Below are 11,811 nucleotides of genomic sequence, written 5' to 3'. Positions count from 1 at the left end.
ACGCGCGCACTCGAGTCCCGGACCGCGGTAATCCGCGATCGCGGGTCGCGCGTATTATCGCGCTTCCCGCGATCGCGGATTTCAATGATGAATCAGGGGCAATAGCTGATGATGGGTTTATGTGTGGGAAGACCAAACTTAAAAAATGCAAAGTCTTTGGGGCACCATGCTAATACAGTGTAAAAAAAAAGGTCTTCTTCTCCAACACTTACATATGATTGAGTTTCCACACGGGACTCCTTACTACCACAGACACTATTTTGGAGGGTAGACAATAGTCTACTGACTAGTCCAGTCTGGTCTACCTAATATATACAAAGAAGTTAAAAGTTTTTTTTTTCTAACAGCGCTCCTATAAAAACTTTAAGCAGCCCAAGAATCTTTCCATGCTTCTAAAACAGCAAGTTTCAGAAAATTATATTAGATTAAATGTCTATCCAATCGATTTTATGTCTACTTCCTGACAAAGGTAAAACCAACAAAATTGTTGAGTTTAACCTGACTGACTACTCAATGATTGGGTAACATTCTCACTTTTCATCCCTGAAGGTCAGCATTTCTTATTCTCGCTAAAAGGCTAGCTCGTTTCACTCTTCTATTGATTGGCTTTTGGATATTGTAAGAATATACCGCTTTTAGTTTTCAAATCTAACATTTTTATCTTTGATTAAGTAAATCTGGCTATTAATTTGTATTTTTGATGTACAAATAGGGTTCCAGTCTAGATAAAATTGCTAAAACTGTAATATTTATCTAGGACCGATGTATGTTATGGTGAATTATATCCACCATTGCATCTAAAGATATTTATAGGATATTCATATGTGATATTGTTTTTTTTTTAATTTTATTGGGGTTTTGGTTGAAGTATATTGTTTTTTTAGATTTTCTTAGTAAAAGAAAAATTTAGAAAATTTTTTGCTTCAGAAGGGCTGAAGTGGGGCACATATGTTAAAGCAGCTTTTTGTTTTTTGTTCTTTCATTACAAGAGGAGCGACCTATTGGCCCTTAGCACAGAGATTTTTTCAACAATCTTGAAAATCTGTGTAATAGCACAGCTTTGATTCAGATAGAAATAAAGCATCTATCCCAGTTTTTAGGCAAAGATTCCAACCGACTGATACTTGTTCCTCGAGCGGACTTCCTTAGCTCCATGAGAATACACAAAGAACAGCAGGCAGACAGCACGCAATCATTAAAAACATGCCAGACAAACAAGCCAGCAACTCAAGTTGTCTCTCATTCTGCTCATCTGCTGTCTCCACCTGCCGTCCTCCAGCACCTCTCTTATGGCTTCTCTTCTGGGTGGTGGAGCTTGAAAATTAAATCACTATCTCTCTTATTTTTTTATCTTAAATTGGTCCAGTGCCACTAAATATTTCATTAAGGTAAAGATGCTGCCCTACTGTGCACAAAAAGCTGTTTTAACTGGTGCCCATAAATATTTAATGTTTTTCTCTTGGCTAAATGCCACTTTAATGTTCTGTATTTTGATTTACAAGAAGAGTATAAATTCACATTTTACTGTCTACTAAGCACTAGCTGCCTTATATCTTTGAAATATAGTCAGGCAACAATATTTAGCTAAAGGAAACAACTGTGAAGAATGCCCAAATGTTAACATGTGACATCTCTGGTCAAAATAAATAGTCTTATAAAGCCAATGCACACAATCGGACCTACTTCATAAAGCAATGTAAACAGTTATTATGACGGACAATGTGCTGTAACCCATGGCAATAGTGTACAACTGTGGTTAACTGAACTTTGCAGAAAACACTCTATTATATAGTAAAAGCTAATAAATGGGACATGCCATGAATGTATGACAATAACATTGAATTTGTATCAGAAGGGGCCCATTACTCTAGGTTGTAGGTTTCATTAAAAACTGTAGGTTTCATTAAAAAATGGCAGTTGTATACAGCTTTAAAGCAGAACTAAGCCTTAACAATAAAAAAAAACTGGGAACAGGTAGGTTGTTTATTGCAGAAGGGATAGACAATTTTCAATTTAATTAAACAGGAAAAATGCCTCCTGATTCCCTAGGGCAATCAGATATTCCGTGGATCAGCAGTCTGTCATTCTTTTTAAATTCAATACCCAGTTACATATGGTTGAAGGAGTTCTGTTATATTGGTTCACTGAGATTCAAAGAAATACCTGTTGAACCTTACAGGAATCCATGGCTGTCCTGTACGCGCTGCATCTTGGGACGTTTTATCAGCTCAGCCCCATTTCTTATCTATAAATTACAGAAAACCTATGCCGATATTATGGAAATGAGAAAAGGTAAGGAGGGGTGTTCAGTAGTCCTAACACACGGACCTAAGATGACAACATTGCTCCCCCAAAGATACAGTACAGAACACAAGCGTTATAATTAGGGGAACGAAAGCCCAAAAAACGAATGCAGACACCACATCTACACATTAGTATATATCACATTTTTGCTCTTGAGTACAGGTACACTTTAGGAACATTGTGCCAATTCAGCACTTTAGCTGATGATTTTCAGCTGATGTCTGATACTTTGTTGGAAACTCTGCTGATGTTGGAAATTCTCTAGAGCAATCATTGGGTTTTCTAAACACTCCTGATAGAGCAGGTGCAGTAAGAAATACAAATAAACATACGTTAATATTTAATGCCAGATCAGTCTAGACTGTATGTCTGCATAGTGTGGTCGTGGTCTGGCAATGGATGTAAAGGACCGAGGTCAGCAATCAATGGCAGTCTGCCCCGTCCAGTTGTAGTCTTTGTGTTGTATTTAATATTTTTATGGGCAGAATGTCTCATTTCTAAAAAGTAAAGTTTGCCACTTACCATAAAACATTTTCAGACAAAACCTAATATTATTGCCTCATTTGTAGTCAGAAAACCACTAATTAAATGCAGCCTAATTTTTTAAGCAAAACTAACGCCCCACCCAAAAAAAAAAATGTAAAAAAAATTATGCAATATCTACTTTGATGATCTTTTCAGTGGCTTTTACCAGGACTTACATAATAAAATAAAGCTTTCTCAAACATCCCTACTGTAATCATTCCATTATACTCAAGCTACCTTCAGTTACAAACTGGAGCAAAACCCTGCATTAGTAATGGAAGAACTGAAGTTTTACCAAGGAAAGCTTGAAAGCCATATTAGAATTTTAAATGACATGTAAGAAAAGTAATCAGGCATACACCTAACTGACCTGCATTTTAATAATTTACTAACTTCCGTGTACAGTATTTTGTAGCGTGTCATGAACTAGTGCTCTTCAAAGAGAGCTGGCTATTCAACCAGAAGCTGATTAGGTCTGCTTATGAATAAGGTTCAGAAGTGCGGATCTCAACTGAAAAAAAATACAATTTGCACAAAAACATGAAACAAAAAACATGCTTACTGAAAGGTAAGTAATTTTTAAAGTCTTCATGTATTTCACATGAATTTCATAATAAGCAAAAAATCATAATAGGCAGCTATAATGTACATAATATAATAGATAAATCAGTTCTTGGTGCCTAGATAAACATTGCTAGATCCTGGTAATTTGTAGGATTCTCACAGTCCACAGTGCCTAAATGAATACACATTGCTCATCCCTATCCTTCCAAAGGAAAACTACTGTATTTGAATTCAGCAAAGCACGGGTTCCTAGACTGCACTAAAATATCTGTGCAGACTTAGAACACAAGGCATTTCCCTAACCTTTAATAACTTATACCTGGAATATTCAAACACAATTCTTGCCATACATATTTTAATGTATCCAATATCCAGAATTGTAGATACTGTCCCTAGAGGTTGTCTCGATACCAGAGTTCAAACTTTAGAACTTTATATAAGAATCTTTTATTTTGGGGGATTAGTGGGGGTTAAACTTTAATCTGGTAAACATCAAATGGACAACCAAACTGTAAATAAATTGTAAAGGGAAAATATGTGCTATGTAGGTACATTAGAATGGTGGAATGGGTGACCAGAGAAAAAGTTATATTTTATCAATCAAGTCATTCTAACCTCTATAATAGAAACATATTTCTTGAGGCTCTCCAACAGTCTTTTGAATCTTCTCCTTGGTGCTCTAGAAACAGGTTCCTCTAAAATATGAAGACTTACAACAATATCTATTCTAAGGCAGCTTTTATAAGATAGGGAGTCTTCTGACAATCTTTGGTTTTAGAAAATACAGATGCATTAGAAACATAGGCTCCCTCAGTGATTCTTGCTATCGTAATAGGTGAGCCATCTGTTCACATACTCCTTGTACCATGGAAATAGAAATAGGAATGTTTTCCAGCATGGTCTGGAAGAATAATTTTGGGGTTGAGGATCGTGTACATGACTGGTTCAATGGACTAAAGGCTTAGAGGTAAGGTATAAATGTTGTTTTGCTTACAGCCCTCCACTCCTCCTATACTTATTTAGCTTGGGGTCCTTCCTTAAAAAAAACAATATCTAAACCCTAGGTTTATTACAGAAAGATAATGTTCACTTCACCAACATTGCTAAATCATTTCAGCTACATTTTCTTTTAATATTCTTCGTGCTTGGATAACCATAGTCAAAGTGTTTTTGATGAAGTCCAATCTTATTAAGGATTCCATTAGGCAACACACAGAATGGCTCCTTTTTAGGAATGTAATGGAGTCGTGCAATATTTTGACTGGCTCATTACATCTAATTTCCTGTTTCAGATATAATCTTTAAATGTACATGCTTGGAACATCTCACTAATTCATTACCGAAAACTCATTTATTTCCTGATATTAGTCATAACAACATTATTGCCCCGCTTACAGCTCGGTAGAGAACAGGCTGTGGTGTATTATTTCATGTTATTGTAACTCAAAAGCCAGAGATGAATATCACAAAATGTTCTCTATCAGCGAAGCACCTCTTTCATGCCGTCTAATGAAAATTAATTTATCACTAAAGATTTTGATATTGGCTGTTGCGTTTCACAGAATTCTAAATATATGTCTTCATTCATAGTTGGTCTGTGTAGATGGTATCTATTGAATTAAGAAGGCCACAAGCAAGGAGAGAGCTCTTTTATTTGGCATGAAAACATTTCAAAAAACGGTTGGCAAGCACAAAGATGTAACTAAAAGCTAGAAGGCCCAAAGCAAAATAAAAACAGCCCCCTCCTATTCTCCCACAACAACTGTGAAAGAAAAAAAATGTTGCTTTGTCCTTTATTTGATGTATTGTGAAATATAGGGAATAAAGTGTAACATCGGCTATCTAACTAAAAGCCTCAGTGGAATTTTCTGTTTTCGGGTTATTTAAATTGTGTCTAAACAGTTATTATTTTTAATAAAATAAATGGGCTACACTAACACAACACACGTTAAGGTGCAGCTCAAGGTGCGTATGCCATGAAAGGGCAATGGTGTGAACAGGGTCCTATAAAATATATCACTGATTAGATTTTTTTTTATAATAAAAGCTGATGAGAATGTGAGAATATTATAAGCAAATATCGTACCATTTTATAAAAGTATATATTTTTGTTAATTTTATGTTTCTTTAAAGCGGGTTTACAGGTAATCAATGTACCTAAAAAAATTATCATCGGTGCTTATTCTTACTGAAAATATTAATTATTGTCAAAGGGTTTTTCTTAGACATTCCTATTTCATGACACTTTTGACATGAGCATTAGCAACATCCATATTAAATTTCTATGAAATAAAGGCTAAAGAACTCATCAATAGAGGAACACTATGAATAAACTTTTTCTCCCTCTTTTAGGGAATAGGTCCGTATGTCAGATCACACCTTCATGAGACACCTGCCATTGAAATTTGTCCAGCCAGATATTCTATTGCCCCATTGATGTTGGAAATGTTGGTGAACTAAAACCGAGGAATAGCTTGGAAAACCTTTGCAAGCCTTATTAAAATGTTTTTTTATTTTAATTTAAAAAATGCAATATTCATACAAAGACTAGTGAGTCAAAAGCATAAATACATCAGATGAAAGGATTATTTCACTCTGCACTTAAGCATTTGGTAGACTGCTGGCGAAGTATATTAACGGTGGCTCAATTGGTAGCATTAAATCATTCTCTCCAATTATAACCATGGGGGGCCTCAATCTCTCTATAAAACAGCAAATCTTTCAGCCTGGTTAGCTAAGGTCAAGTAATTTGTCAGCGAGGACACCTAGTCTACCAGACTACCAAACCTATTATCTGTGGCTGGATTAGGCACTTCACATCCTGGAATCTTTGAGTAAACTACTCACTGAAAATACAAGGAGAGAAGACAAATATCTAAATAAAATTATCCACGAACTCTGCCTTTAGTGTGCAAAATTGTGACCATTTACAAGGATAACACTGATTAATTGGCCTTCTATCAGTAAACATACCCTAATTGGAATGGGTTTCTATGTCATGGAGGTTTAAAAATATTATGGAAGGATGCCACCCTTTTTATATGAAGACACACATCATATTACCCTTGCTACATAATATTTTTTTATTTTATCCAAAGCTCTTAGAATCTGTCTGATGAGTTGTATCTGGAGGCCCATTCAAGCCACAATGTTGTTTGCTTTAAGACATACGTTTTCATGTGTTGTTGCATTACGTAGCCTATTTTTTATTTTTTTTAACAGACTACAAATGTAGCTCAACTCTAGAAATAATAGGCATGTTCTATTTTTGAAATCACAGTACAGCGCACAAAGCACAGCATCCATGTGGTGCAATTAACAGTGAATGGCAATACATCACAATACCCATAGTGCGTATATAGTACTCAATATAATGCATTAGTGTACATTACCAAGAAGCAAGTTAAAACATTTTTGGTAGGAATACATCATACCATTTTACAGTTACCATGAAGGATAGAAATATGTAAGATGTTATCAGAGAGTAAAAACTGGGATTTTCTTAGATTCTCGATTTACAACTTTGCAAGGCTCTTAACTATTTACAGAGCTAGAATCATCATAGAAAGGAACTCATCTCATATCCGATGCCTCAGTATAAAGTTTTAAATCAGACAAAGGGAACTGCAAAGCCAATTTTGTCTGCCATGCTTTTTTGACATCATTGTCGCATATGCCTTTCTCAGTTTACTCCCAATACATCATTCAGACAAGGACTTGATCATTTGGGGCTACCAAAACATCAAGTGATAAGTACTTCTGACAGTGGAAAACTGCTGCAAATCAAGATTTTGCAGACCTTTGGACAGTCAAAATCAATGTTTTTTAACCAGGTTTTCCTGGGGTTCCTCCAGAGTTGTAAGGGGTTCCTTGAACAATCAGCAATTTGTGCCACTTGCCACAATGATTTTTGTTGGCTATCTTTGCCCTGGCAAGCAATGTAAGAAACATTCTTCCTAATGACCACCATGCTAATATACTGTGAGCTTTGAATATTATCATTGCCAGGGGTTCCATAAGACCTATTTCAAGGCTTTGCCCTTTCTTTTTCTTACAGGGACATGTAAAGTGTGTGTGTGTCACATCTGTCCATAAGATGAGTCACACAAATGATGGAAGATGGTCCCTTTGCTACAAAGGGCAGGCAGATATCTCCAAAATTGTTGGTCTGGAAGTGACACACAAAACAAACCTTCAAGACATACAGCAAATGCTAAAATGATGATAGACTAAATAAAATGTGTACATAGAATAAAGTGAAGAGTAAAATATTCTTCCAGTATTAAATAGATCATGATCAGACATGATTGCCTTGCACTGTATGTCTGATCAAAATAAAAATCTTTGGGAGGTGAGTTGTACAGGGGTGTTCTCGCTTGGATGCAGCATTTAATGTACCATATAAAACCTGTCAGCAGAGCTACAAGCAAACACATGCTGCTTTTTCTGTCACAATCCCAAAATCAATTTTCAAGCTGCGAAGTGTAATGGTGCCACAATTCTGTCATACCGGCTCAGACTTCTAACACTTATTACAGTCAATAATTTTTACTCATGTTTCTAATCTTATTTCCCCTGCATAGCACGGCTGGACCCCACAGTATGTGAATAGATTGCAGCTATGTTCTGGGCCTCTCTCCCACACTTCTCGGCTTATCTATTATTTTTTTAAAGACACACTCAACTAAGTACTATTTGTGTTAAAAATAACTACAAAATATATAAAAACTTCAAAAAAGCCTGCAATCCATTCTGTTACAGAAACTTTCTATTCAAAGTTTTCTCATGCCTTTGTCTATAAACATTTACATTTCTGATCCCCTTCATTAATACTCTATTACAATGTAAGCTTTCAGTGCTCTAGTATTTGTACACTAAACTAGTAAATCATCACAATGTATCTAGCAGAAAAGGAATAAAACAAAACTTGTGTGTGTATATTGTATGGTAATGATAGTGTTACTCATATTGTGCTAGTATACAGAGCCTGTCCACCAATCTTGTTGACACTTGATGTCACCACTTCTTTGTGGCTTCTGCAGGTGGTTTTGAGCAGTAACCTTTTTCAAAAAGTGGCTGACATTGGAACAGTCCTTTTTTCTTTATTTGAAAACCCTTTTTTAAGCATTGGGTCCATTCATTATTTTTTTATGGAAGGTGATTGCTGGCAGCAGCATTGTAACACCGTTTTTTGGATGCTACATGCAAAATCCAGCCTCCATAGACATTAATTGGCACTTGCAAATTCCTAAAAAAGGGTTTCTAAATAAAGAAAAAAAGGACTGCTACAATATACACCAAAAGCAAAGAGACGTTGGACTTAGGTCTATCACATGACCTCAAAAAAACAGGTCTTCTAGTGTTTGTTTTTTTTTAAACTAATGGTTATCTAAAAAAGGGTAGGTGGATAAAAATACTAGGTATTATTTTTTTTTCTCCGGAAGGACCTGTAAAACTCAGTTTGGGCTGCTGGTAAATTTCCACTTCATAGATCAAATGTTCTTTTGGCTATGTGAAAGGAAAAAAATGTAAGCATTCTTCTTTTTATTAATGGCTCCCACAGACTCCCTTCTCTTTGTGGGACTGGTAACCCAAAGCCACTTTACTTTGCTGCTCAGCCAGTTGCCAGACCCGCAATCCTTCATTGTAGGTAAGGATGGAGAAGCCTTGCCCACATCCCAGGAGATGGGGGCAACAGAGGTCAGAGCTAACTTCAGGGTAGTGACGGGTGGGCTTGTGTACTTATTTATTTCTCCTCTAGCAAAATAAACATTTATTCCATACAGTGCTGGAGGGACCACTGTATGGATAAACTTATCAGAAGCCCAAGCTCTGAAGCTACTGGGTCAGAATGACAGCCAGGCAACTAGAACTTCCAAAAGAAGGCAAGCAATAGCAGTCCCATATTTGGTCTTTTTGGTTTGCAAGTACTGAACCCTCCTCTTGGCTACAAATATGAAACAGAGCGATAAGGCATGTAATGAACTAAGTTTAACATATGAAAATCATGTCATCCACTATTCTGGATAAATGCTTCATCTGAAATACAAAAGAGGGCTTTCTACAAATGAGCAGCAGCTTCCCTTTAGGCTACAAGCAAAGGATTGGTTAACATGACGAATTTCCATAATGCTATTGTTAGGTCCAGCACAATACCATAATCACTCCAATGATACCAAAAAAAGAATGTGCTATTATCGTTATATATATTACAAAAAAAAAGCAGCTGTGTGGAAATTATTCTGTCATCTGCGTATTTGTCAAAAATGAAGAAATGCTGAATATATCTTTTGATTTGCAGCCCAGAATATAAAAAAATTACAAAAAAGTAATAGCACATAGAGAATAGAGAATGATTTTCTAAATGTCTTTCGCTATGCAGCATAAGCAAAATGATTCCTGAAAAAATAAGAAAAAAGAAAAATCTATTCTATTCAGAAATTGGATATGTGTATGTTAATTTGGTGATACAATAAATCAGCACAGAACATTACAATGACTACTGTAACATAATGTAAGATGAAACGGCTGACTATATGGAGCATCCGCCAACACATAGAGAAAAAATATTAAATCTTTTTTTTTTCCCCAAACATGACCTGGTGTCACCCTGCTGTGAATCCTTTGCCCATACGTGCAGGGAACCTGGGAGACAAATGACGTTCTCCCTCTGTCTGCCTATTTATAAATCCAGCAACACTAGCTCTCGTATCCATATGGCAAGAATGTAATCAGAGCAGACAGCCTGCTATGGCCAGATTTCTTGCTCACAAAGCTGTTTATCAATCATCAGGAACAGCCAAAGTTGGCTTACAATGAAGATGTCATGTTATTTTAGGGGGCTCAAAAAAAAAATTCACAAACCGAAGTCAGATGATGGGATTACTTATAAAGGAAATTGGCACACAAATGCTTTTTTCCCATAGTAGGCAATCAGCATTTTTCTTTTCATTGTCTAGGGAAATACATCAAGCTATCCGATCACTATGGGCACCAGCTCCATGTTTCTAAAAATGTTTCCTCTATTTTTTATTAAGTGTATGCCTCGAGGTTTGCTGAGAATGGAATTTAATAATGATCCGTAATAGCGTACGTAATCATTCATTCCCAATATATCAGGCAGATATGCCATGTATAGGATGATGTATTCACTAAGGACGGATTCCCACTCCAGCATTGCCTCGCAGTGTGTTATATCATGTTACGTCACAGGTTAATGTGAGTACATTGTGAGTTCACTGCACAGTGTGTTAGGGTGTCATTCACAATTCACAGCTGATTTTAGTAGGCTTTTAAGCACACAAGCTTTAAATACAAACAGTGAATGAAGCCTAAATGCGCTCTTCTTTTCCTAATTAGTTTCATTTGTTTTTAAATGGGCTCTTCAAGTATCAAGTACAAGAGCAAGTTAGTTTGTGTACATTATACAGGTGTGTTAAGGTGGTTTTAAATTGTCTACACAGCTATAGTGCATTGTGGGGTACTATTGTTCAAATGCTCTGTGAATAGAATATATAGAGAGCCTCTCACTGGACCATTTATTTACATAGTTACATAGAAGGTTAGGTTGAAAAAAGACATAAGTCCATCAAGTTCAACCACTAGGGAAATAAACATATCCCAGATATAAAACCCTATAAGGCATAGCTGGTCCAGAGGAAGGCAAAAAAAAAACCCTGGTACAATTTGCTTCAACAGGGGAAAAAAATTCCTTCCTGATTCCATGAGGCAATCGGATGTTCCCTGGATCAACAGTCACTGTTATCTTTACTTTAAAGCCTTAATACGTATATGAACAAGTATCCTAAATGATTTGTACTTTTTATATACTAAAGTACTGTACTTCATATACTTATGTATTTTATATACTTTATAAACTATAATAAAAGCCATATTTGTGTAGGCCTGCTGCTTGGCACTGCCATCTGGGTGGTGATGTCAGCAGATCCAGTGAATTCAGAGCTGGCAGTAGGTGACATGTTCACTTTAGGAGCCTATTCACACTTGTCTGTTTCCTTTCACTAAACAACTTGAATGTGGACTACATACAAAGGTATAAGTAGAAATCCTATTGTTTCTCATGTGGCAGGTTCACATCTATGCACTACACTTTTTATATTTTTTTTATTACACTTGTTTTGGCCTTGGAGAACAACTATTTTCTGGTTCATTTATTGGCACTAGGTTTGTCTAGTTTGGGTAATACAACACAAATGATGAAGAATATCAAGTCTGAAAGCTTGTTCTCTGCCCCTACCTGGCGATGCCATGCTGCAGGAAATGTTTTAGATAATAGGGCTGATTTAGACAGGACAGTTTTTGGTTTGCCAAGAGAGGAGGAACAGGGAATATTTCTCACTGTCTCACATCTCTATTCAGGACAGGCTGAAGTTGTTTTTTAAAATTTTCCTGGGACTC

General features: G+C 36.2%; 1 protein-coding gene across 3 annotated transcripts in view; it reads right to left on the bottom strand.

Moving 5' to 3' along the window:
* RFTN1 (raftlin, lipid raft linker 1) overlaps positions 1 to 11,811 on the bottom strand; it is a 205,602-nt gene that overhangs the window by 33,889 nt on the left and 159,902 nt on the right. The window lies entirely within an intron of this gene.

This window comes from Pyxicephalus adspersus, chromosome 5 (genome assembly GCF_032062135.1).
Source record: "Pyxicephalus adspersus chromosome 5, UCB_Pads_2.0, whole genome shotgun sequence".
Lineage (NCBI taxonomy): Eukaryota > Metazoa > Chordata > Amphibia > Anura > Pyxicephalidae > Pyxicephalus > Pyxicephalus adspersus.
The sequence above is the reverse complement of the archived record's forward strand: the minus strand, read 5'-3'. Positions and strand labels throughout refer to the sequence as shown.